This window comes from Rhinatrema bivittatum, chromosome 1 (assembly GCF_901001135.1).
Source record: "Rhinatrema bivittatum chromosome 1, aRhiBiv1.1, whole genome shotgun sequence".
Lineage (NCBI taxonomy): Eukaryota > Metazoa > Chordata > Amphibia > Gymnophiona > Rhinatrematidae > Rhinatrema > Rhinatrema bivittatum.
Window position 1 is genome coordinate 364,999,921 of NC_042615.1, and position 27,807 is coordinate 365,027,727.

Genomic DNA, 27,807 nt, shown 5'->3' on the forward strand with positions numbered 1-27,807 from the left:
CAAGGCAATTCTCGGATTTCGATTTTTCCATAAAAAGGAGGAAAGGATTCTGTCTACCTTTGATAAAAAGCGGGGGAGAAAAAAAACCGGTATCATTGACAAAGCGTAAATGATTTTCGGTGCAAGCACCATTTTGATAGTGTCTAACCGCCCCCACCACGTCAAGTGAAGAGGAGACCAACCCAAAGTTAAGTCCTTAAGGGATTGTAAAATACGAGATTCTGTGTTAGAAATCGTTAAGGTAGGATTGGTATAAAAGTATACACCTAAATACTTAATACATTGGGGGACCTTTTGTATGACAGAAGTAGATAAGTCAACCATAGAGCCCATGACATTAAGGGGTAATAGTTCCGTCTTGTGCCAATTGATCTTATATCCAGACAAAGAGGAATATATATTGATTAATTGCAATAAATGAGATAATGAGACTTCAGGGTTAGTAAGGAATAATAATACATCGTCAGCATATGCCGATAGTTTATAAGTTTCAGATCCAATAGAGACACCTGTAATGTGAGAATTTTGACGTATTGCAATAAGAAGGGGTTCCAAAGCCAGGTTGAAAAGCAACGGAGAGAGGGGGGCACCCCTGCCTAGTTCCTCTATGGAGTGAAAAGCTCGGGGATTTGCGATTATTAATATATAAAAATGCAGAAGGGGAGTAATATAGGAGCCGAATCCAGGAAACAAATTGTGAGCCAAATCCGAATTTGTGGAGGACATAACAGAGGAAAGACCATTCAACGCGGTCAAAAGCCTTTTCGGCATCTAGTGATACCACAATAACAGGGAGAGGACTTGAGTGGACCGCTTCATGAATGTGAAAAAAAAGTCTGGTGTTATTGGCGATGAGCCTGTTTTTAATGAAACCAGATTGGTCTGGGTGAATGAGATGTGGCATTATTTTAGACAATCTAGTGGCCAATATTTTAGTGAGGATTTTATAGTCAGTATTTAATAGAGAGATGGGTCTATAATTTCCAACCTCTGTTGTTGCACGGCCTGGCTTTGGGAGAACCACCACACATGCTTCAGAAAATGTGGGAAAACACTGTGGTTGAGTGGGGGCAATAGAATACACTTTTGTAAGTATGGAATAAGTTCTTGACTAAAAGCCCTGTAGAAATCTGTAGTGAAGCCATCCGGACCGGGGGCTTTCCCGGTCTGAAGGGACTTGATGGCGAGTTCAATTTCCTGGGCAGTAATCGGAGATTCGAGCTCTTGATGTTGAGTAGAAGAAATTGAGGGATGCGAAAGTGAAGAAAAGAAGGAATGCAGTTCAGCTTCAGAGACATCAACCTCGTTTTGGTACAATGTCGCATAGAAGTCCCTGAAAGCTTGTAGGATATCTGCATCTTGAGTCAAAGTATGGTTTGTGGCCGATGTGAGATTGGTAATGCGTTTTTTTTTCAGTTCGTTTTTCAAATAGGTAGCTAATAAATGACCACTTTTGTTGTTTTCCGCATAGTATAAAGCATTGGAGTGAAAAACATTTAAACGAACCGAAGCACTTAGCTGCTGATTGTATTGAAATTTAGCTTTAAGCACCTCAGCTAATGAAGTTGACGTCGGACAGCGAATATGTGCTGTTTCCAGGGAAACGATGGATTGTAGGAGACGATCAAGTTCAGCGTTTCGTAATTTCCGTTGATGAGCAGAGAAACTGATGATATCACCACGTATAGTGGCTTTATAAGCGTCCCAGAGAGTGGACAATGAAATTTCAGATGAAGAGTTATACAAAAAATATTCAGTAGTTTTGTCTCTGATGTAGTCTAGAAATTCCGGGTCAGAAAGTAAGGAAGAATTAAATCTCCACAATCTGTCCGCCATAATTGGAGATTGCAAGTCAATTTGTAGAGTAATAGCCGCATGATCCGATACTAAGATGGGTGCAATGGAAGCGGATTGAATTCGTGATATGAGATGATGAGATGTTAAAAAAAAGTCAATGCGGGAATAGGAAGAGTGTGGGAAAGAGAAGAAGGTGTATTCCTTTTCAGCAGGATTCAGAAGTCTCCATGGATCCGATAGGCCGAAAGAAGACATAAGATGCTTGAGTGTCTTGCTGGATTTAGAGATAGTCAAACGAGCAGATGTTTTCTTATCTATGAAAGGGTCCAGGACTTGATTGAAGTCACCTCCAACTATGGTAGATGTAGAATTATGAGCTAAAAGGCGGGCAAAGGTATCATGGAAGAATGAAGGTTCATCCAGATTCGGAGCATATATATTGAGTATCGTATAGATGTCATTATTAATGGATGCTTGGATGAGATTCCACCTTCCATCAGTGTCCGCAGCTTGTTGGGTCACCGTAGCGTCTAGTCTTTTATGTAGGAGAATGGCCGTTCCTCGTTTTTTTTTGGACAGCAGGGCTAAAATAAACTTGCCCTACCCATTGCTGCTTTAGTTTTTGAGCCTCAGTAGATGTTAATCGAGTTTCCTGTATAAGGGCGATATCAGAATGCAAAGATTGGAGATAAGTGAGGATTTTTTTTCGCTTGATGGGGTGCGAAAAACCTTGAACATTTAACGAAGTCACTGTAAACGAGGCTTTAATATTAGTCATATGGCAAGAAAAAAGAGAGAAAAAAGAAAAAAGGAAATCAAGTAATATCCGATACCGTAGTACTGATATCGTCTGAGAAATAGGATGAAGAGAAAGCACAAGTGCAACAGAAAGAGGGAAAACAGAATTGGAAAGAGTAGAAAGGGAGGGAGAAGAAACAGAGAGAAAGAAGAGAAAAAGAGGATAAGACAAGAGAGACCTAAACGGTGTTAGCACTAACTGTGCTAAGGGTAGAATCCCAAGAGGGATAACTTAGTGGGCCCCTAGGCAGACCAACGGCCAGTCCAAGTGGAACTCATCACTCGAGAAAGATAATGAAACATGATTCCGGATAAGGAAAAATGAACAAAAATAATCGTGCTTACAACGACGTATAGCGTCTCCAGCTAGTATCATGACCTCCGTAGAAGCCATTAATTGTTCAGGTCACCATAGCAGGCGTAATATCAATAGTGTGAAGAAAATCCTCTAGAGCCTGGGGCTGTTGATAGAGTCGCGTTTGATTGTTGTAGGTAACACGCATCTGTGCGGGGTACAGGAGACCATATTTCGCTCCAATATGCTGAAGTCTCGGCCGCATCGCCAAAAAGGCCTTCCGGCGCTCCGCAGTAGCTTTAGCCAGATCTGGCACAAATATTATATTACGGCCCTGATATTGAATAGGTGCCTGAGTTCTGGCAGCTGCCAGGATTTGCAGTACTTGAGGGTAGCGTAATAATTTAAATATAATCGGTCTTGGATATTTGGGATTAGAAGGTGGCTTGAATGGAACTCGGTGTGCTCGCTCGATTTCCAGCGGATATTGAAAATCTACGCTGAGGCTGTTGGTAAGCAACTTAACGAGAAAGCCAGTTATATCATTGCCTTCCTCTCCCTCCATAATTCCAAGTAGTCGAACATTATTTCGTCTGTTCCTGTTAGATAAGTCTTCAATACTATTTCGAAGTTGCTCCATCTCTTTAGTTATCTGAGGAACGGAGGCGGTAGTTAACAGTAAAGAGGAGACTTGAGATTCCACATCATCGAGTCGGGATTGGTAAGACTCCAGTTTAGCCGAAACTGTTACTAATTCCCCTCGTATCGCATTAGTAGCATCAATATTAACATTTATCAGTTCTTTTAGCTGGCGCAGCTCGGTGAGAACAACATCGGCAGACACCATTACCTTCGTTGGCGGGGCCTTGTCAGGGGAAGGAGGGTCGGCCTTGGATCTTTTAGTGCCTGCTGACGCCGCAAACGCCGCTTCTATCTTCCCGGGTTTACTGGATGCCATCGGGAGCTTGGACATTCGCGAAGCTGAATCGGCAAAAAAAGGAAGCTGGAGACGCACAAAAAGTAGTATTTCCTTCCTATAATGAAAAAATCTCGAACGGAGCTACACACTTAGGCGGCCATTTTGATCGTTGCGCAAGAGCGCCCCCCCCTTCATCCACCCTTTTCTTCATTTCCAACCTCTAGCCTCTAGGAATCAGCAGCGTTTTTTTTTTATCCCATGCCCTTTTGAATTTATTTTACTGTTCTAATCCTCACTACCTCTCCCAGGAAGGCATTACAGGCATCCACCTCCCTTTCTGTGAAGAAATATTTCCTGATGTTGGTTCTAAGTTGTCCCCCCTGACATTTCATTTCATGACTCCTAATACTGCAGTTTCTTTCCCTTTGGAAAAGGTTCAAAGTTAGGAAGAGATGTGTGATATGGTCTAGTAATATCCACCCAGGTGGAATTATTTGGTCCAGTCTTGGTTCCATGGAGTCAGGGCAAACACCGAGGCTGTGGTAGAACCACATCTCACTCTTCAGGGACATCAGTGTTGCTATTATAAAAACTCAAAAGTCAAATCTAAATTAAATAAAGGGTCAGCGTACCTCATACTGGTGAGCTTAAGCTAAAGCTTTACAAAGAATAATTCTAATAAATATATAGATTAGTCACCAGGTCAGTTTCTTTTCCTGTCTCCCACCTCCTATAATGACTGCCCATGTGACACACATCTCCCTGCTGGCTGATGCCCTTTGTACCATTCCATTCCATTTCCCATTAAACTTATCCCATAGGTTTGGCACACTCCCATATCTCCCAGTCCCCAGTCCAACCCCCAGCCCTCTCCCAGGCCCCAGCCGTCTTGCTCCCCAGCCCCTCCCAGATCTCCCAGTCTCTAGCAGTATTGCTTATCTCCAGCCTCCACCTAGGTCCTAGCAGCTCCCCACTAGCTCACTTCTCACACCCATCCCCAGTAGTCTTGCTTGCTCAACCTCCACCTTGTGTTAAGGTCACACTCGCAGCCACTTGTATCCTACTTGAGCTTCTGAGTGTTCTCCTGCTATCTCATATGTTCAGGCCCACAAACAAAGCTGTAGCTTGCAGCTCCCGGCTATCCCAGTCCCACACATGCACTCAGGTCGATGCAATATCGACGCACTAAAAACAAGCTTCCAAATTGGACACACTTTTTTGTAATGTGTGCACAATCACCTCTCCAGGGCACTTGATGCAATAGTCAAATGAACTGCCACCCTAAAAAGGATGTGCTAAGGATAAATTGTATGTCCCAAGCGTGTCCATGGCATCAGGTGCAGGAGAAGTGCCTGTGCGTAAAAAAAAGAATAGAAAAATACAAATATGCCTTGTCGGCAGTCAGGTTAGGAAAATGGACACTCAATTTTACTAGCATCTGTTTTTCTAACCTGTGCACAGCCACGGCTTAGGAAAACAGGCGCTCATTAATTGAGCGTCCATTTTCTAACCTGACCTCTGACAAGACATTTATTTACTTATTTATTTATTTTACGTTACTCCTTTTTTCGGTTCCTCCAACTTAATATCGCCACAATTTTAAGTCAGATGAACTACAGAAAAGCAGTATTTTCTGCTTTTCTGTTAATATTTGGGGCTCCTCAAGACATAATACCACAGCTCTGGGGCTGGTGTTAATTTTTTTAGGGTAAAAATGTGCGCATTTTTACATAAGAGGGTAATAGCTAATAGCTTCATCAGCATGACATTTACATGTGATGAGCACTATTAGCTATGAGCAGGTTTGGATGTGCATTTTGGCCGTGCTAATCCCCTTATTGCATAAGGAGTTATGGACATGCGCCCAGTACATGCATCCAACCACGGGTTAACCTGTGCGCTAGACTGAGCACATGGTATTGCATCAGCCTGACTCTCAGTTGCTGCTTTTTATACCAGGTCGAAGGCAGGACCTTACTTCGAGCCAAGCTGTACTGCTCTACATCTTGGGGCTGAATTGCTTTTCCAGTGCCGATTGGCCCCATCATCATGAGGATCCCCGTCACATCTCAGTGCTTGTTCCAGCAGTGGGCCTTTTTATTGGCCCGGTGTCCCCAGCCCCTTCTCCCTCTCTTGTGCACTTCTGTAGAGGACAGGATGCAGTGTGCAAGCAATAGAAGCTGCTATTTGTCTCCTGCTACACAACTGAATAGAAAAAAAAAAACAAAACAGCTGCAAAAAAAAAAAAAGGTCAGGGGCCAGGGATTTGTTGAATCCCTTGAAGGCCCTGACCGCACACAACTGCCCATTTCCCTCAATTCCCGCCCTCTCTCTCCTCTCCTGCTAAATCACCTCCCCACCCCCATCTTTGCCTACACCTTCAATAATGCCAGAGTTAGATGGGGACAGGAGTAGGCACGACTCACTCCTGCTTCTTTGCCAATAACTTTCAAGAACATGACAAATGACCTCTTGTGCTCCTTAACCCCTTGACCATTATTTATGAGCGATGGAGGTAAGGGGACCGTCAGGGCATTGGGCCCCTTGAGCATTGTGTCATGATGGGGACTAGAGGAGACCGCAGGGTTACAATGAGCCCCTCAAGTATTGTGTTAGGTTTTAGGTAGTGCATTATTAGAGGCATGGCAGGACCTTGAACATTGTTTTGGAGGATGGAGTAAAGGGAGGTGATCGGTACAGGGAATGAATTTGGAGTGGACAGAGCAAAGCAGGCTGAAGAAACTTCTTTGCTTCCTAATCCAATCCCTCACATCCTGTTGTTTTTCCCCCTCCCAGACAGCCTGCAGATGAGCATTGGCTCATCAGGAGGGAGGAAATGCCCCCATTGTCTGATAGTGCAATCCACCCCTGTTTTGGGGGATATTTTATAAGTTACAATCTTAGATGGTTGTCTCCTGTTATGCTTTTAAGATGTCATGATGTTCCTACTTTCTTACATGCTGTTTCCTGCCAAATGTTCTGTCATAATTTGATTGCATTATAGCATTTCATAAAGTGGATGTGTATAATGTAACTAAAGTAGACGGGAGTAAGGAAAGGTTTATTTAAATCTGTAGTAACAGGTTTTATCACATTTTTCTTTCTTATAGGAAAATGTCTACTTCCTCAGAATACAGGAGCCTGAAGGATCAGAAAAGGGGTAAGAGTTTTAATAATCATGATGTGCTACTCATTATTCTCAGGGACGTTACTGCTCTATGGGACCTTGGGAAGATTTTGAGGGCTGTCATTGTGTAGCTAGTCTGGTTAGTTGCAATACTGAGAAGATACTGTATGTGTCACTATGATTTGCCAATTCTCCAGTATGTTTGTGAGTCACAGATATGTAATTATGGGTTTGTATTCATATATAAAAAGAGTGCAGAGTGTAGGAATGGTACGTGTAATGTGAATGATGGCTTGATTCACCCCTGAGGTCACCCCTGAAGGTTTGGGCCTTCACTAGGCACAGGGCTGTATTTAGTGCTAGCAGCACCCTGTGTGAACACCAGGAGCAGCATTCTCCCTGACCTGAAGTGTGTCTCCCCTTATCCCCCCCTCCCCCCCTCACAAGCACTGTGAGCAATGCCCTCTTCAAAGCTTCCACAGCACCCTCCTCTTCTTGGCTGGGATGGGAGTGGGATATCCCCTAGAGCAGGGGTTTCCCAACCCTGTCCTGGGGACCCCACAGCCAGTCGGGTTTTCAGGATACCCACATTGAATATGCATGAGATCAATTTGCATACACCGAGTCTCCATGGAAATGCAAATGTATCCCGTGCATATTCATTGTGGACATCCCGAAAACCCGACTGGCTGTGGGGTCCCCAGGACAGGGTTGGGAAGCCCTGCCCTAGATTTCTATGCTGTGGTGCTCTTTGAAAGAGGCCGCTGGGTTCCTGAAGTGGCAGTGCCCCATGAGACTGCACGAGGGTTGCACACCACTAAAATCAGACCTAAATAGATAAAGTTTAGCCAGTTATTGGGCTTTTATGATTATCTAAGAGGATATCTGACCAGAAAAAATATATTTAGAATAAACCCCATTATCTGTACTTTACTTCAGGGATGGCCAACTCCGATCCTCAAGAGCCACAAACAGACCAGGTTTTCAGGACATCCGCAATGAATATGCATGAGATAGATAAGGCAGTGCATGCAAATCTATCTCATCCGTATTCATTGTGGATATCCTGAAAACCTAGCCTGTTTGTAGCTCTCAAGGACCAGAGTTGGCCACCCCAGCTCTGTTCAAACTCTTTTCCACTCTGCCTCCATTCCCAGCCAGGATGAGTAATTTACCTAGTAGCCAATGTATAAACCTATGGAACTTCCCAAGAGATAATGGAATGTTTCTGCAAAAGTTTGCTACTATTGGAAATGATCCCCAACTTTAGTGAAAATCCTTGATACTGGGCTTGGCTGAAAAAGAGAACTATACTGGGTTGAATTGTAATTGTAATTGCAAAGTCATCTTCATGTATCATTTTTTGCCAATTTCTGATTTAATGAGCTGCTTTGCATGACAGTGCACTGCAACTGCTCATTAATGCAGACTTTTAGTAAACTTTTGCATGTAATGAACTGTTTGTGACAATGTACTACCTCCAAAGGGGGTAATCTGCAAAATATTTCACAAACAGTCCATATGCAAGTTATACTGCCAACATTTTTGTGCATTTCATGTAGTTCTGTTCATTTCATTGTGCTTAGAACCCCCATTTACAAAAAGTTTGCAACTTAGAACATTGGCCTTCTAGATAAATGACTTTTACTCACCTTCCCATAGCCTCTACCCTGAAAGCATTAGTCTTCCTTAGAGTAGGAGTAAGTTTAGGCAGACTTCCTTCAACTGCAACTCCTGTGGGAAGAAAATTATATTTTAAAATTTCTTTACTTCCAAGGAAAATCATGGAATTCACTCCATGCCATATTTTATCTGATTCCATTAGAATGGAATCAGAAAACAGAAAATTGAATCTGCCCCCCCCCCCCCCCAAAAAAAAAAAAGAAAAATCTCAGGAAAAGTTGGAGGAAAATCCTATTTTGGACCACTACCAGCAGATATGCTGGTAGTGGTCTGGAATTATCTGCTAGAGGAAGAGGAATGGTCACTTAGCACAATCAAGCGGCATCCTATACTCATTTCTCTCAATTAACAACAGCCTATATGATAAAATGGTAAAGGATGGGAGAAAAAGACCATCCTGCCCATCCAGTCTCCCCAGGTATCCTGCCCACACTGCTATTAGATGCATCCCAGCTGCTAACCACATACGTTCAAGATTTCTCCATATCCAGGACAATCCTTTTTCTCCTCTTCTTTTGTACTCCTCCATTTTGGGTAGAAGAATATACAAGATCCACACTTGGTTTTTGTCAGCATAAAACCTTTCACATGCCTAACCGCAAGGCTCCATCATAATCTAAATAGCCATCAATACCAATGTGACCATTGCCCAAACATCTGGCCACCTATGTTCCCTGTACAGCCTGTTGGAGAGACCCAGATACATGAGCACCTTATTTCCAGTAGGTCCTTTTGCCTTCTCAAAGCCATGATGCAGGATACAAATTATTAACATAAATTGCATTCCACATTTTAATACAGAATTTGTAGCCTGCCAGCCAGACTCATCTGCTATTTTGATTTTATTTTCACTACATGTTCTAAATAGCTATCATTACTAGTGAGCTTTCCAGATCTTTTATGTAATCTTCCAAAATGACCGGCTATATGCATTTCCACTAGGACTTCTAGTTATTACGGAATAATGCAGCCGTGCAGATAGACCCAGCTGCCAGTCAATATTACATTCATAGCCTATCAGATAGCTTCGTCATGTAGTTCAAGGTCAGATTTTTACAGCCTTTGCCATAACATTGTGGAAAGACCTTCGCTGTGGAATTGAATGAGTAATGTCAGTTTGGTCATTTACTCTTTCAAAAAAAACAAAGACTAGGGGACACTCCATGAATTTAGCAAGCACACATTCAAAATAAATCAGAGAAATTATTTTCATTCAATGCACAGTTAAGCTCTGGAATTCACTGTCCGAGGACGTGGCTAAGGCAATTAGCATAGCTGGGTTTAAAAAATGTTTGGAAAAGATCCTGGAGGAAAAGTCCATAAACTATTAACCATGTAGACTTAGGAAATAGCCATTCACTGTGTGATAGCAACATGGGTTCTATATATTGTTTGGGATCTTGTCAGGTACTTGTGGCCTGGACTCTTGAAACAGGATACTGGGCTTGATGAACTCTCAGTCTGATAGAGCATGGCAATTCTTATGTTCTCAGGCTTTTAGGTTCTGATGGAGCCTTCACATTGAAACTCAGTATTTTCCTAACCCATTTGTTGAATGTGCTTTGTAATAATCCAACTAAACAAATGAGGCAGTTATTTTAACATCAGGCCACTTAGGCTCTCATAGAATTGCTTGAAGTTTTCATCTACCTGCCAGTATATAGAGCCAGTTAGTTTCTGGGAGTTGCAGCTTTCTTGTTCTAATCTAGTTACCCCATGGTTGTGAGAGACAAGATCCTCAAATAAGCATTCCCCAGTACATTATGGTTGTTTATTATATTATCATCATTTAAATTTTATATTTTTTTATGGCTTGTAACATTTTCTTTGACTTTATACTTTGCTTTAACCAGTATGAATAATAAGTGAAAAAAGTTTAGGATGTTAATAAGAGAGCACTGAGTATTGTTCACTGAATATTTTGTGAGCTGTGGTAGATATATTTGAATTGGTTATTGCTTAAATATCACCTTCAAATCGATAAAACAGCAGCATGAAAGTAATAATTGCATCACACTGCCGACATTATGAATGCATTGCTATTGTCCCCTCTTTCACTAAGTGACATATTCATAAGAGACAGGAGGGAAGATGTACACTTTAAAGTTCTGTAACTCGAACTTGAGAATGTCAACTCTTAAGTGAATGTCAGCACAACCTGATGCCAGAAAATGCTTCCTGGATGGCTACGGTGGGCCTCCCACAGGGTGATAGGTGCCTTGTGCCATGCTGTTACTTCTGCTGTACATTAGGTATGCCATCATCAGCATTCAGAAATTGTCAGCAGTACTTTAAAGTCCATTACAGCCAGTTATCTTGAGTTATTTTAGTTGAGAAATTAATGGCCTCGAAATGAAAATCTTTCAAATAGGTGAAACATTTTAAGATAAGTACCTAAAAGGTATTTCCCCTCCCCCCCCCCATAAAAATATGAGAGGAAAAAGTGCAGTGCTGTGGATATCTACAGTCTCTCAAATCCCAATTCAAGTTTTAAATAAAAGTACAACTACAACAAATCAGTGGCTCATATTTAAACACATAGAGGCCGATATTCAGTGGTGGGGAGTCTGGCTAACTTATACCAGACATTCAGCAGTGTGTTAGCTTGCCGGGGGTGGAGTCAGGGTGGAGTCGGGGTGGCGAGGGGAAGAGTCGGGGCGGCGAGGAGGTGGACGCTGCGATGTCTTCACCGGCGTGAAAAGGTAAGTTACGTTATCGTCGGCAGTAGCACGCCCAGTAGCACCACCTTTCATGATGGCGCTATTGAGTGTGAAAGCCAGTAGCGATAACACCGTGGTGGTGCGATGGCTGCCGACTTTCACAGGCCCGCCCCCTGCTTCATCCCCTCGCCACCCCCGTTACCGCTGGATTCACCATTCTGTGCGAGAATGGTGAATCCAGGCCTTAGTAGGATAGCACTGAAAATCAGAATTTATCTGGTTAAATTACCTGGATAATTGACTCCACCCAGGAACACTCCCCAAAATATCTAGCCAATATTTTGGCTGGATAAAATATTTGCCATGTCTCAGGCAGAGAGAGCAGCTGGATATAGAAACAGTGTCATTTGTCTGGTTAAGTCCAAATTTACTGACAAATTGCACTGAATAGGGATCTCAGAGAGGTCCCTATTCAGTGTTGTGGCAAGCAACAAATTTATCCAGGGAAAGTAACATACGTTATTTGTCTTGCATATCAAAATGGGAATTACACGCACAAGTCTCGAGCTGAATATACTCAGCTGAAGTTACACATGCATATTTCTCTGGGTAACGTTAGGACTGTGATTCTTTGAACCAGACTTGTGCTTGTAACTTCACCTGGGCAGTGCAGAAAATGTGTGCTTACCAAATAAAGTAATGCCCTGTCTCTAGAATACCTCCATTAATGCCCTTATTTGTGCAGGTAAATTTTGTGTGTATAAGAAGTGGTGTTCACAAAATGTATGCGTTCAGCACAAGAAAATATTCAAAGTTTGATTTTTGTGCATGTATCTCAAAAGGTTATCCACACAAAGGCTTTGAATATAGACCTCATGGAGCTTTGTTCAAGAAAGTTTTTTTTTTCCCATAGGCACAGAATGAGTAAAAGTTATTTTTCAAGAAAGCTCAGTGTTTATTGGGCAACTGCCCTTTTAAATTTAGAAAACTGCTAAAGACCTGGCTCTTTCATCTAGCATTCCCGGATTAATACTCATGATCTCCCGGTATCCTGTAATACTTGTATCTTTTTTATATTTGCATCTTAGTTAACCATGTTACCGCCTAACTCGCCTCTCTCCTTTCTCTATAGTTTATGGGGTCCGCTGCTTCCGACCCCCGTTCTTTGGTTCTTCTCCCCCCCCCACCCCCTGTTATTTGTATTTTCCACCTTTTTTGTTATTACGTAAACCGATATGATGTGTATTTTAATGTCAGTATAGAAAAACTGTTAAATAAATAAATAAACTGGACATACTTGCAGAGATCCAGATCCTGCTGTTTTACCCTCAGCCACTACTAACAAAGAAAAATCTAGATGCTGGGTACCTAGGATCACATTCCTGGATGTAGGAGCAATACAACAAATAGATTAGGGCGATACCTCTTCTTCTTCCAAATCTTTTCAAGCTCAAGGCACACCTATATTAACAACAATGTTGTGTTGCACACTAACTTCCATGGGGCAGGCAGTGCAGCAGACATGGAGGTAATTTGTATTGGCCAAAAGATGAGCTAGGACAGCATTGAAAGCCACACCAGCCTCTTGTCCAAACTTTAAAAAAAAAGGAAGAGAGGCAGTAGAAACACTCATGGACCCACTGCAATAAGCCAGCTCCCTCTATATACATGTGCAAGAGGAGAGAAGTTTGTTTATTACTTTGGCTGCCACATGTGAATGCCAGAGCACCTCAGATGTGCTGCTCCCACACTCAGGTGACTCACATCCAGTGCATGGTGCATACGTTCCCCATCTCACTTGGCCTGGGAATAAGATAGAGGCTGAAAGGACTCAAAGGATGCCTCAGGAAGGAGAAGATGAGGAGGTGCTCTCTGTGCAGGGTGTGTGTGTGTGTGTGCTGTACAAAGTGGGGCCTTGCTATCTGTGCCCTGCATGCTGCTCACGAATTCCCATTCTCTGGGGTTCACACTGTAGCGATAGGAAGAAGAGATGCAGGATTACACATGTTCTTAGAAAGGTGCTCTTAAATGTTTAAGAGCCTTGTTGCTGCAAGGTGCTAAGAGCAGAGCCAGGTGCTGGTCTGCATATGAGGATCAGGCATTGGAGTCTTTTTTTCTGTGGCATACCTGAACGAGTCTCAAGGCACACCATGGCACATTGGTTTGGAAACATTCTTCTAAACCATAACACCTCACATTTACTTCGAAACTGACTGCAGTTTGCTCACTTCCTCCTACCCCAGTTATTCTGATATGAGAAGCAGAATCTTATGTCATGTCAGTGGGTAACAAATGAATAGTACTCTGTTTATTTGGAGTAAAGGATAGCCATCTGTGTATAATAAAACCATAAAACTAATTTCATTTGTGATTTAATACTGAATATCTAATAGAGGAGAAATGCTAATACATTAATCTATGTCTCCAATGTCACTGTTCTAATTTAAAACATTACAGAGAAGATAAATTCCTGAGTACATTCTGTATAAATAGCTGGCGTTGTTATGATTGTGCTAATAAGCCATGGAAAATTAACATGGGCATTGCTGGCAGCATTCAGTGATTATCTGCATGCAATTTATTGTCTTGTTTGACATGTAATGCTCCATACAGATATGTAGACAGGTTATGATATCACACTAATTTTTTCAGACAACCTTGAGACAGCTGGAAAACTGAAAGTTTAACGTGCTGTCAGATTCATTTCCTTCTCAGGTTAGACCTTCAACCTGCAACACCATCAGCCCTGAAAGCTGATCAGCAAAGCTGATTGTAAACTGAAATGAAGCAAAAATTTTCTTTAAGACAAAAGTGCATAGCTTGCGAAGCATGCTTAGGCTGTGGTCTAGAATAGGTAAGTTAAGTTAAAGCCTATTGTCAATGACTACATTGACTAAAAATTTATGACTTATAGAACCAGGCAAGCTTAATGCTTATTCTATCTTACCTTCAGTTATCAGGAAAAGCACTATATGTATTGGCTTGCTCCTATGAAATTTGCCATACCCTAAATTTAACATATACGAGTGTGACACAGCACCATCTTTTCTTACCAGATATAGAACAAAATATTGTGTCATCTTATTGGCTTACATAGGTTTATACTGCAATTTGGCTTCACCAGGGGATGAAATGAATGTTACAAAGTGAGAAGGCAGCCATGTTGCTCAAATTTAGCATTGATCAGGTTAACATTATGTGCTTAAAAACAAGCGGATAGTAATGTTGGTATGAACTAGACATGGGATATTTGGATGCTCTATAGTGGTACTTCAAAAGCTCTGCCAATTCATTCCAGTTCTAAGCAGAATTAATATGCAATCCAAACTTAAATATCTCCTGACCATAGTTAACCAGTCAGCTTAAGTTGTTGACACTTATTTTCAAAATTGAGGAAAACAAATGATCAGTTTGTGGTTTTAATTTCAAACATCTCCGCACTTGTTTGACATAGGTTTAGTTTCTAAATTCAAATGGGCGAAAATTAAAACAAAAGCAAATAAACAAGAAGTGCGCACATGACCAACATAATGGCAGTACAGTTCCTCTCCTGGCTTGAGCATTTGTTTGAATTGTTTCTGAAAAGTTTCCTATTTGTTTATTTCTTATGACAAATGTCTAAACAGGACTAAATTAAGATAACCAAACCCATTTCACTGTTCATCCCAGCCAAATCTGAGCACACATGAATCTTGGGATGAAAGACTAGTGTAGCATGCTCAGCTTTTGTCCATGAGTGCCACAAAGGGGTCAGGTTTTCAAAACATACCCAATGAATATACAGGAGATATCATTATAATGTTTCATTTCTTTATATTGATTATCCTGAAAACCAGACCTGTTGGCAATCCTCAAAAATTAAAATTGGCCTTCTGAGATAAGGGCATTAAAAAACAGTACCAGTTCTTCTCCCTACAACAATTTAAGCATCAAGCAGGCAATATTCAGTATATTTGTCCAGCTAAAGGGGTCATTTTCAAACACTTATCGCACGCGATAAGCCGCTATCGCACGCGAAAAGTCCTTTTTCGCATGCGATAACATGCTGGGGACAGATTCAGGGTGGAGTCAGGGCGGCGAGGGGAGGAGTCAGGGCAGCGAGGAGGCGGACTCCGCGGCGTCTTCGCTGGCTGCGATAAGGTATGCAACGTTATTGTCGCGAGTAGCGTGCCCAATAGCATCACCTTTCACGGTGACGCTATTGGGTGCGAAAGCCGGCAGCAAAAACACCGCAATGGTGCAAAGGCTGCCGGCTATCGCAGACCTGCCCCCCCTTCGCCCCCCACCCCCCCATTTTCGCTGGATTCACCATTCTGCGATAGAATGGAGAATCCAGGCCTAAGTTTGGCACTTTATATATGCTAATTTTTGTTCCAACCTCATGCTATTTAGCGCATAAGAGCTAAAGTTTTAGGGGTTGGTGTACATGCTAATAGTACCATGTGCTATTGAGTCTATTTTGAAGTGCATGGGCTAAACATTTTAGTGCATCATATGTTAAGTGATGCTGTAGTATGCATGTTAAATTTTTACGCTCATACATGCTAAAAGGTTTACAAAATATTTAGTATATAGGACTTTGTCTGGTAATGATGAGTAAGGAAACTATTAACTAAGTAAGTCTCATAAAATTCCATCTGCTTAACGATGTTAAATTCAGCAGGTATTACATGTTATCTAATAATATTAACAGCAGCATTAAACTCCAGTTTAATGCTATATTCACAAAGTTAATGAGATGCAGAATGTGATTGAGGTTAAATGACCACATAAAAGTAAATGTGACCATTTTACTACAGCCATAAGGACAGCAGGGAATCTACCTTAAGTAAAGGGAAGGCACTAATTCAGGGGCTCTTTGCTCATCCCCACATTAGAATCCACTGATCCCTCCCTCTGTGGAAGTCCCCAATCCTCTATCTACATCCACTTGTCAAAGATGGCAGTGAGTTGTGGGGTTAGGAGTGAGAAGAATCAGAGGATCACAATAGGAACAACCAAAAAGTCCCCAAAGAATAATAATGAGACATAACTACATAGTGTGATATATAAGGATGCAGCTATATAGTTTTCAAAGATATAATATAACAAGCCAGTCACTTATGAGAATGACTGTAAGTATCAAACAAGTTATATAAGCAATATAGCAGAATAAATAATCTTCCCCAGCTAAAAGGAATGTGTTTATACACATGGCCTAGCATTAAGCAGTAATTTTCCTGTAAGAACAACTTCTCTCTCTCCAGACATTGATGGCAATCATTATCTTGATGAAGATTGAATGGTATCGGGAATTCTAGATCACTGCAGAGCTGGTCATGCTGACTTTGGCAAGTTCAGGACTCTTCAGGAATCTGTCCAATCTCTTGTGTATTCTTCTTTTAAGCTCTTAGCCTTGCACATGTGTATAAGCCAGCCAGTTTCCTGTCTTTGTAATTTCTGCCCAGTTTCATGTCTTTGAAATTGTCAGCATTGCACCTGCATCTAAATATCATCTATGTGCTTGCGATGTACCCCTGCAATGGATTCTAAGTTGTCTTTTCACTGACTTACTGTTCCACCAACTTATTGTCACTGACTACTGATCATGCTTTTACCTCTAAGTAATGTTCTTATTCTCTGACTAGGTAATGCCTCCATCTTGTATTTTGTATTTCTCTGCCTGTGTCCTTGAATTTTTCTAGCCTGCTTTCTTATCAGACTAGAGGGGAAGGGCTGCCTAACACAGAAAGTTTTTATATTGGCACAGAGAACTCACACACAACTGTATCCTTTAGCTGTAAATCAATATAACTGTATTTCTCTCCATCGAAATGACTTCCACAAAATTGTCCCTTACCACTATCACACCGCCAACCAACGCTCATGTCTACCTCTAAAGTAATGAATACAAAGCATTACGTTAGTAGTATTCGTGGCAGTATAAATCAAGATATTACCAGTAGAGATGTGCATTCGTTTATCACGAATTAGGCAATTTAAACGAAATTGCCTAATTCGTTGTGGTTCGGGTTAGTGCAGGGGGGGAGGGGCACATTTATTAAAAAAAAAAAACCCCACCCCAACCCTTCAATTTTACGTATTACAATCCCCCCACCATACCGATCCCTCCCCAAGATTTGCCTAAAGTCCCTGGTGGTCCAGCGGGGTCCTGGAGCGATCTCCTGAACTCTTGGCATCAGCTGCCATTATTCAAAATGGCACCGACAGCCTTTGCCCTTACTATGTCACAGGGGCTACCGGTGCCATTGGTCGGCCCCTAACACATGGTAGGAGCACAAGATGGCGCCAGCCATCCATTGCTCCTACCATGTGACAGGGACTGACCAATGGCACCGGTAGCCCCTGTGACATCGTAAGGGCAAAGGGCACGGGTGCCATTTTGATTCGTGGTAGGCCCGATGGCCCAAGAGGGAGACCGCTCGCCGGACCCCACTGGACCACCAGGGCTTTTAGTAAGTCTTGGGGAGGGATCAGGATGGTGGGGGGGTGTGTGTGTGTGAAATAAATTAAAATTGAAGGGTTGGGGTGGTTTTTTTCTGATTCTTTTTTTTTTGATTCATTTTCCGACTCGTTTTTCCTGATCCGTGCTGCCAAAAAATGATCCGTGGGAAAACAAAATTTTCAACGAAGCGCCCGAACCGAAATCCGACCCGATACGAAAAACGAAGCTCATCTCTGATTACCAGTAGAGAAGGGATTATTTCATACAATGTATGGCAGGAGTTGCACAATTTTAAAAATTTCACATATTTCTGCTTTGAAAGTATGTGTATATGTTTCAAAGCAAGAAAACACAAATTTTCTCTCCATATTTTATAAACATATGCCATTATATTATACACACAAAATAATGCACTGTGCAAATAAGCACCCAAAGTTAAGCATGAAAGCAGGTATTTTATAAAAGTATGAACTTATACCCTTTTGAACATCTTATTTGCACAGGTGCTTGGAATCACCAGTTTGCCAATACTTCCAACAATTTACCCAGTGTTTTTCAGTTCACCTAGACCTTGAACACTTGCCAGTTTAATCAGACCTTCCTCCCAAAAACTGCAGACAACAAACAAGTCTGATTTCACTTATATGAGTCAATTAGCAGGTGTAAAAATATATCAATAAATGTGGTAATGTATATGCATAAATCTCTTATAAAATATCAACTATCATATGTACTTCTGACCTCTACTTTGGAATGCCCTAAGACAGCCCCCTTTTTCCCCAAAAATACATGCATACTCTCAGTGTTTATAAAATTGCTTATACATATACACACATGTACTTAAGCACATATATGCTGTTTTTACACATGGAAACCATTTGAAAATTTACTCCAGAGAGATTAAAGGAGCTAAGATGTAGTCTTTAGAAGAAAGGAGGGAAAACAGAAATATGATAAAAAAAAAACATTCAATTATCTAGCAGTCTTCAGCAAGGTACTAGAACTTAGGAAGGTAGTATCATGTGAAGCTGAAAGGAAGGAGGCTTAATGGAAATGTGAGAAAATACTTATTCGCTGAGTGGGCGATGGACACCTGGTAGTAGCATATATCAGCCAGACAAAAAAAGTCTTCAGCGGTAGTGAGAGGAATACATAAGATCACAGATCAAATAAGACATATGATATCAAATTCTGCAGGTACAAATGGGCAGACTGGTGAACCAAGTGATCCATACATGCTGACATCTTATATATTTGTTTCTATTACAGAAGAAAGTAAGAAACTTTTTTATACTAAGATTCTCACACAGAGCTAGAGCTTATTATTTATTTAGTCTTCATTCTGCTGATTCTTTATTTCTTATATTTATAAATCACCCCATTCCAAAGACTCAAAACAATGATCAAGATCTTTGCTGAGGCCTCAACTGGAGTACTGTGTTCAGTTCTGGAGACATAACAATATAACACTTGCCATACTAGGTCAGACCAATGGTCCATCAAGCCCAGTATCCTATTTCCAACAGGGCCAGGGCCGGCGGAAGCACTAGGCGAACTAGGCGATCGCCTAGGGCGCTGAGCATTAGGGGGCGCCGAGCCGCTGATGGCCAATGGCCGCCGGTGGACGTCATCCCAATAGCGGCTGAGCGGTGAACTACTGCTATGCTGTGTGCCGAATACACACAGCAAGAAGATCAGCGGGGCCGTGGTGGAGCTCAAGTCACCACGGCCGGAAGAAAACAATCGCGTCTAAACATGCTGGTGCTCCAGCTCCTTCCTGCCCGCGCGGCCCCGGAAGAAAAATGTTGCCGGAGCCGCGCGGGCAGGAAGGAGGAGGTGCATCAGCCAATGCAGGAGCTTCTCCTCCTTCCTGCCCGCGCGGCCCCGGAAGAAAAATGTTGCCGGAGCCGCGCGGGCAGGAAAGAGGAGGAGCATCAGCCAATGCAGGACTTCTCCTCCTTCCTGCCCGCGCGGCCCCGGAAGAAAAATGTTGCCGGAGCCGCGCGGGCAGGAAGGAGGAGGATCATCAGCCAATGCAGGAGCTTCTCCTCCTTCCTGCCCGCGCGGCCCCGGAAGAAAAATGTTGCCGGAGCCGCGCGGGCAGGAAAGAGGAGGAGCATCAGCCGCGTACAGAAGAGGAGCAGCGCGGCTCGAGAAGTCCGGGGCCGCTGCAGAGCCCATCCTGCAGCGGCCGTGAAGAGGAGGCCCAGAGGTGAGAGAGAGACTGAGGGTTTGTACAGTGTGTATGTGTGCGTGTATGAGATGAGTTGAGAGACACTGTGTGGGAGTGAGGACCTGAATGTTTGCAGAGACAGCATGTGAGAGCCTCTGTGTGTGTGTGAGAGAGACAGCATGTGACAGTGAGAGCCTGTGCTTGAGCAAGACAGCATGTGGGAGTGAGAGAGAGCCTGTGTGCCAGAGTCAGACAGCATGTGCAAGAGAGAGACGGTGTATACATGATTGTATGAGAGAGAGCATGTGAGAGTGAGTGCCTGTGTATGTGTGTGTGTGAGAGAGAGAGAAAGCATGTGAGAATGAGAACCTGACTGTGTTTGAGGGAAGAAGACAGATGGAGAGAAAAGAAATATGTTATAAAAGGAATTGGCAAAAAAATAAGAAAGGGAAGGTGGAAAAAAAAAAAGCCTGTGACCAACTGATTAGAAAACTAAGATCAGACAGCAAATGTAAAAAAATATAAATTATTTTTTACTGATTGGAACATGTAATCTTTGGGAATGTGCAAGAGTAGCACTTTCTCTATGCGGATCTCACAATGTACCATGAGGCCTGCACAGAGGAGGCAGCAGAATGGGCTTCAGTGCCAATAGTAGCAATCAGCACCTCCGCAATAGCCATACAGCAACAGTGACAGTGGCAGCAGAGGAATGAGAGAGGCTCTGAGGTTGCTGGCAAAAGAAAGAGAGGGGGGTCTCTGCCTTTAGTGTGTGCATGTGTATGAATGGGAGTTTGCCTGGCGGTGTATGTGTGTGAATGCATGGGGTGCCTGCCTGAGGGTGTGTCTGTGTATGAGAATGAATGGGTGTCTTCCTGGGGTTTGTATGTGTGAGAATAGATGCCTGCCTGTTTGTGCTGTAATGTGTGTGTGTGTGTGAGAATAAATTGGTGCCTTGCCTGGGGTCTGGGTGTGAGAATGAATGTGTGCATGCCTGGGGGATGGGGAGGGAGTGGTGTGAAAATGAATGGGAGCCCGCCTGGGGGTCAGTGTGAGAATCACTGGGAGCTTGCCTGTGTGTGTTTGTGTGAGAACGATTGGAAGCTTGCCTGGGAGTGTGTGTTTGTGTGTATGTGAGGGAGCCAGTGAGAGCATGAGTGTGTATGAGAAAATCCAGGGGAGTAAGAGTTTGTGGGGGGGGGGGGGTGTGTGGAGGGGGAGAGAGTGCCTTAGAGCCTGAGTGTGTCAGTGTCTGTGAGAGCAAGAGGTTATGGTTGGGTATAAGAGCATGAATGTGTATGTATGTGACAGTGTATGTGTGAGAGAGAATGGACATGTGAGTATGTGTGAGAGAGAGAGGATAACCTCAATCAAGAGCTCCCATGTATGGACAGCAGGGGCTTTTTAAAATCCTTATTAGTTTTAATTATTGTGTGTTATTTGATATATGTGCTGTTTTGAAATATTTTATTGGTTTTAGGAAATTGTAAAAAATGTATATGATTTTAATTAATAGAAATTCTATTATCAGTAGTTTTAAAATATTATTTTATTAGTATGGTTTACTATTATAACTGATGCTTTATGTTTCTTGATTTTATTTGTTTTATGAAGAATGGTGGTTCTGTTTTTCCATTGTTAATACACAGAGTCTGACTTCTTGGGGTTTCCATTTCAGTTTTTTCTAATTTGTGCTCCTTTATTTTGTATTCTGTATTTGGTGAGGGGTCTGTCTCTGCTCTGTGTGTGTGACCATGATGAGAGATTCTGCTAGCATAGGGATCTATAGCAATCGGGTTTGTTTGTTTCCTCAGTAGGTGGAGTATTGGTATTCTAGGACCCAGTGTAATATTTACCCTTGCTTATTCACAGGTAGGGTTATTGTTGTTTGAGTCCTTGGTGTTATTACTGTTATGTTATGATGGGATTGCAGTATAGATTTTGAGTGTCTTTTTGTGGTGTTTTGTGTTAGTTCACAATGTGCCTGGCAGTGGAAGCTGTTTGTGCTGCTGTTACTGTGAAGTGACACCAGAATTTGAAAATATCTTTCAGTATGATGAGCTGTAAGGAAACATCCAAGCCTCCATTGTTTGGGGGAATTTCAGTGAATGCACAGAGTTACAGAACTGGAGGTACATGATTTATATTGACATTCTGTTCCTTCCTATATATTCCTGACTTCACTCTCATAGCCACATAGAATCAGTTGACTGAGGCTATCAACATAATTTTATAGTGTGAAACTGGCCAGCTTTTTAAAATAACGCAGAGGACCCTTTGGACTTTTTTATTAACACTTTTTTTTTTAATAACCAATTTTAAAGCAGGATCCATGCTATAGAGGTGGGTGAGATGAAGAAATGTCATTTTGGCGCCCCCCCCCCCCCCCAATTCTTCTGTCTGGAGACACCACTGATTTTCTGTGACCTTAAGCATTAGTACAAGAAGGATTAAGGGGGGATGCTGGAGAGGCACACATGCATTGGCCCCCGGGCACCGGAGACCCTTGGTGCGTCACTGGGTGCGAGCCATATGGAGCCGCAAGTGGTGGCAAAGAGGAGTGGAGTTTGGCAGGCCGCAAGCAGTGCCCAACCTGCTTGCGACCCAGAAAACCCCAGTCAGCGGGCGTGATCGAGAATGAGGTAAGGGTCGGGGCCGAGACCGGGGGGGGGGGGGGGGGCGCAAGGGAGAAGGCTCGCCTAGGGCGCCAAATCCCCTTGCACCGGCCCTGAACAGGGCTATGCCAGGTCACAAGCACTGGCAGGATACCAAGGGGTAGATAGATTCCAAATTGCTTATCCCAGGTATAAGCAGTGAATTTCTGCACCTTAATAATGGTTTATGGACTTTTCCTCCAAGAACTTGTCTAAACCTTTCTTAAATGCAGTTAGAATAATAACTTTCACCACTTCCTCTGGCAATGAATTCCAGAACTTAATTATGCAAGGAGTAAAATAATATTTTCTCTTATTAGTTTTAAATATATCACCTAGTAGGGATGTGCATTCGTTTGCGACGAAATAGGAAATAGAGACAATATTTCCTATTTCGATGCATTTCAGGGGGGCGATGAAATGATAAAACCCACAAAATTTCATGTGGTTTTCTTATTGTTTTTTTGGGGGGGAGAAAGGGCACATTAAAAACAAAAAAAAAAACCCTAAACCCACCCCAATTATTATAAATGTAGATATCTGGGTAACTGGTGGATGTGAGGATTGCCTAGTAACCTGCCTGCTTGGTGCGAAGTTGGTGGACTTCACGCATCACCTAGAGAGGATTATATATAATGCTAGGGAGTAGCCGGCTGTCATGGTACATGTGGGCACCAGCAACACAGGAAAATGTGGGAGGAAGGTTATGGAAGCCAAATTTAGGATTTTAGGGTAGAAAGCTGAAATCCAGAACCTCCAGGGTGGCATTCTCTGAAATACTCCCTGTTCTATGTACAGGTCCCCAAAGGCAGGCAGATCTCCAGAGTCTCAATACATTGATGAGATAACAGTGTAGGGAAAAGGGATTCAGTTTTGTAAGGAACTGGATAACCTTTTGGGGAAGGGGGAGACTTTTCCAAAAAAACTGGCTCCATGTTAATCAGAATGCAACCAGTCTGCTGGCGCTAACTTTCAAAAAGGAGATAGAGCACTTTTAAACTAGAACAAGGGAGAAAGCCGACAGTCACTCAGCAATGTGTGGTTTGGAGGATGTGTCTTTGAAGGATACTAATGAAACAGGAGAGTTAGGGCATCCCAACAGAGAGGTTCCTATAAAAGCAAAAGTAGCCCATGTGCCTATAATTAAAGAATCACCTGAGCTAAAGAATTCCAAATTATCCATATCAGCTGAAAAGAAGGTTGTTAATACAAACAAAAAACACACTTTGAAATGTCTGTATGCCAATTCCAGAAGTCTAAGAAGGAAGATAGGAGAGTTAGAATATATAGCAGTGAATGATAGGGATGTGCAGAGCAAAAGTTTATGTCCATATGTCCAAAGGGGGTCCCATTTGCGGTCAATATGGACATAAACAGAATTCAATGAGTTGAGTATATGTCCATATGTGCAAATAAAAATTTAAGCCCCTCACCCTCCTTAATCCCCCCCCCCCCCAAGACTTACCACAACTCCCTGGTGATCCAGTGAGGCGTGAGGATGCCATTTCTGCAATCCTTTGCGAGGAGCACGTGACGTCGGCGCCACGTCGAGTGACACGGCGTCACGTGATTCCCCGCGGGGTCGCGCCGGAACGCTCGTTCGGCCCAAAAGGAACTTTAGGCCAGCTTGGGGGGGCCTCCTGACCCACGTCGGCGCCGCGTCACTCCGACGTGGCGTCACGTGATTCCCCGCGGGGTCGCGCCGGAACGCTCGTTCGGCCCAAAAGGAACTTTTGGCCAGCTTGGGGGGGTCAGGAGGCCCCCCCAAGCTGGCCAAAAGTTCCTTTTGGGCCGAACGAGCGTTCTGGCGCGACCCCGCGGGGAATCACGTGACGCCGCGTCACTCGACGTGGCGCCGATGTCACGTGCTCCTCGCAAAGGATTGCAGAAATGGCGTCCTCACTCCTCGCTGGATCACCAGGGAGTTGTGGTAAGTCTTTGGGGGGGGGATTAAGGAAGGTGAGGGGTTTAAATTTTTATTTTGGATCAACAATCGCGATTTCCAACATATCCAACATAGCTATGTTGGATATGTGGGAAATCCGATCGTTTATGTCTCATCACTTTTTTAAGTTAAAAAAAAAATATAAGTAGCGTTTTACATATGCGGTCAATACGAATGCACACCCCTAGTGAATGATGAGATAGACATAATTGGCATCTCAGAGACCTAGTGGAAGGAGGATAACCAATGGAACAGTGCTATATCTGGGTACAAACTTGGTGGGGGTATAGCACTTTATGTGTGGGAGGGTTTAGGTTCCAACAGGATAAAGACCATACAAGAGACTAAATGCTCAGTAGAATCTATATGGGTAGAAATCCCACATGTGTTGGCTAAGTGTATAGTGATAGGAGTATATGATCATCCACCAGGCCAAAATGATCAGACAAATGATGAAATGCTAAGAGAGATCAGGGAAGCTAACCAATTTGGCAGTGCAGTAATAAGGGGAGATTTCAATTACCCCAATATTGACTGGGTAAATGTAACATCAGGACATGCTAGAGACATAAAATTCCTGGATGGAATAAACAACTGTTTCATGGAGCAATTGGCACAGGAACCAATGAGAGAGGGAGCTATTTCAGATTTAATTCTTAGTGGAATGCAGGATTTGGAGAGAGAGGTAATGGTGGTGGGGCCCCTTAGCAATAGTGATCATAACATGATCAAATTTGAACCATTAACTGAATGGGGGACACTATGTAAATCTCCAGCTCTAACACTAAAATTTCAAAAGGGAAATTTGATATAATGAGGAAAATAGAAAAAAACGGAAAGGCACAGCTGCAAAGGTTGAAAGTGTACAACAGGTTTGGACATTGCTTAAAAATATTATCCTAGATGCGCAGTCCAGATGTATTCCATGCATTAAAAAAGGTGAGAGGAATATCTTCATGCCCTAATGCAGGAATTAACATGTAGCAGCGTAAATTGGGTATCAACATCTTTGCAGTCACTCGATGTGTCATTGCTCGACATTGGACAGAGGAAAAATCTCCACTATTTAATGAAGTACTTGAATGTATACATGAATACTGCCGTCTGGCACATTTAACAGCTCTCAAACATAACCGCTTAGCATCCTACAATAAAATATGGAAACCACTTCTGGATCTATCTTATCAAGGGGCTAGAGGGACATAAGGTGTAGAATTGAGACCTGCAGTCATAAGAACTTACCTGTGGTTTTATGTTGGACTGACATATGTAAGACCAATTTCTCTTATGTTGTATATCTTTAATGTTGGATCTGCTCACCCATGAGTCCTATATCATATTTCTTATTTTTATTGCCTGTATTAGTGAACTGTTTATTGTATACAGTCAATTGTCTGTACTACATTGGTTTGAATAGGGGGAGGGGGGGTTGGGGGAATTAGTGCTGACAGTATTGCTAAGCTTTTGAATATTATTTTCATCCTGTTTATGCTGTCATTTTCAAGCACTTTGTTATCAGTCATTTAAAAAATAATAAACTTCGGAGGAGGAGCCAAGATGGCGGCTTAATGCTGACATTGCACTGCTTGGCGTCTCTTCGAATTTCTCTTTCCTTACTAAGATTTACCTTCAAATGCCATCAAAGAGAAAGGGGAAAGTAAAAATCTTTCCCTCAGAGCCCCTTTCTCAATCCGGGCAACCAACAATCCAGCAATGCCTGGCAACAGCTATGCATCTGGGGCCAGTGGTTCCAGCTACTATGGTGAGCGGAGGAGAGCTCACCACAGCTTTGGAGGAGGCATCCTTGAGCCCACTCGATGTCAAACTTCCACCGTCCACGCAGGAGGGGATGCAGCAGCTTGTCGGGCAGAGTTCTGGCGAGGTTTCTCAAGCCACAGATGCTGAGGGAGCAACTGCAATACATGTACCCATGCTGGAGGGGCTGGAGACCACAATGGGAAGTCCAGCCGTGCCCCTGTTGGATGAAACATCTCGAGGGGCGAGAGATGGAGAAGAAGGTGAGAAGCTGATGATGCCTGGAGAGAAAACCTTCGCACCGATCCAGAAACCAGTTGTGGTCACCCTTGAATCATGGGACCTTGTTACAAATATGGGTAATGCTTTCTCTGAATGCTCTTCTAAGATTACTGTTTTATTACAACAACTTGAGATAGTTTGTAAAAATAATATGTTACAACATCAGGATAATCAGAAAAAATGTAATCAACTAGAAGAGGAGATAAAAACTATTAGGGGAGTACGAAGTTCTTTAATTCAAGATAGTGGTCTTTTGAATAGAAGAATTGAATTTGTTGAAAATAGGTTGAGACACCTAAACCTGCATTTTTTAAACTTTCCAAGGGTTGTGGGGGAATTTCCACATTTTACTTTAAAGAGATTTTTTCTTGAAATTCTAGAATTTTCCTCAGAAGCAATCCCTCCCTTGGATAAAGTATACTTTCTACCATCTGGTTTAGGATCCCAAATGCAAGCAGCTGCTGTTGATTTGGACAATCTCTCAGAATATCTGGAATCTTCTAATTATGAAGTGGTCAAAAGAGATACAACTGCTGGTTTCCTTCTTAACTGACAGTGATTTGCGTGCTGTTATGGAGAAGTATTTCAAGAAATCTAATATATTATTCATGGGACAATCTATGAGAATATTTCTGGACTTGGCCAAGATTACACAAGAAAGAAGGAAGGGATTCTTGGCCATGAGTCAGGATACCATAGCCTTAGGGGCATCTTTGTTTCTGAGGTATCCATGCAAATGTTTAGTCAAGTTTAATGGAGATAATTTTGTGTTTTTCTCACCAGAGCAACTCAAAAAATTTTATTGATTCTAGGAAAGCGTTACCATCTGGCGGGATCGATGTAAACTGATGTAAAGAAATATTGGTAGCTGTGTTAAGCTATGTCTTTCTAAATATATGTTTTCTTAGTGTTCTCCTTGATTTATGCTCGCCTCCCCCCCTTGGTTGGGGTCTATAGGATACTGTGAGTAGTAGTGGGAAAATGGTTTCCCTTTTCTTTCTGTTTTATTGCTTAAATTGATGTATCACATTTCTGAAGCAAAGTGGATTCTTTGTGAAATAATTTTTGAAATTTCAATAATACATTTAAAAAAATAAATAATTAATGAACTTCAAATTGTTGCGGAGGTGGACCCTTGGCCCGATGTGGAGTAGGCACTACCTGAAGGGGCTTTCCCACGGGTCCACACTGTTGGGAGGCAGAGTTGAACAAAAAGTGGAGACCGACTGGAGCTTCGCCAATACCAGCCTTCGTTTCCCGCAGGTTGAGCCGTT

The 27,807-nt window shown here is 42.6% G+C and overlaps 1 long non-coding RNA gene across 1 annotated transcript in view; it reads right to left on the bottom strand.

Moving 5' to 3' along the window:
- LOC115091052 overlaps positions 1-27,807 on the bottom strand; it is an 83,142-nt gene that overhangs the window by 35,293 nt on the left and 20,042 nt on the right. Inside the window, exon 2 of the long non-coding RNA XR_003856595.1 lies at positions 8,589-8,670. This is a non-coding gene — a long non-coding RNA (uncharacterized LOC115091052). The remainder of the gene's footprint in view (positions 1-8,588; positions 8,671-27,807) is intronic.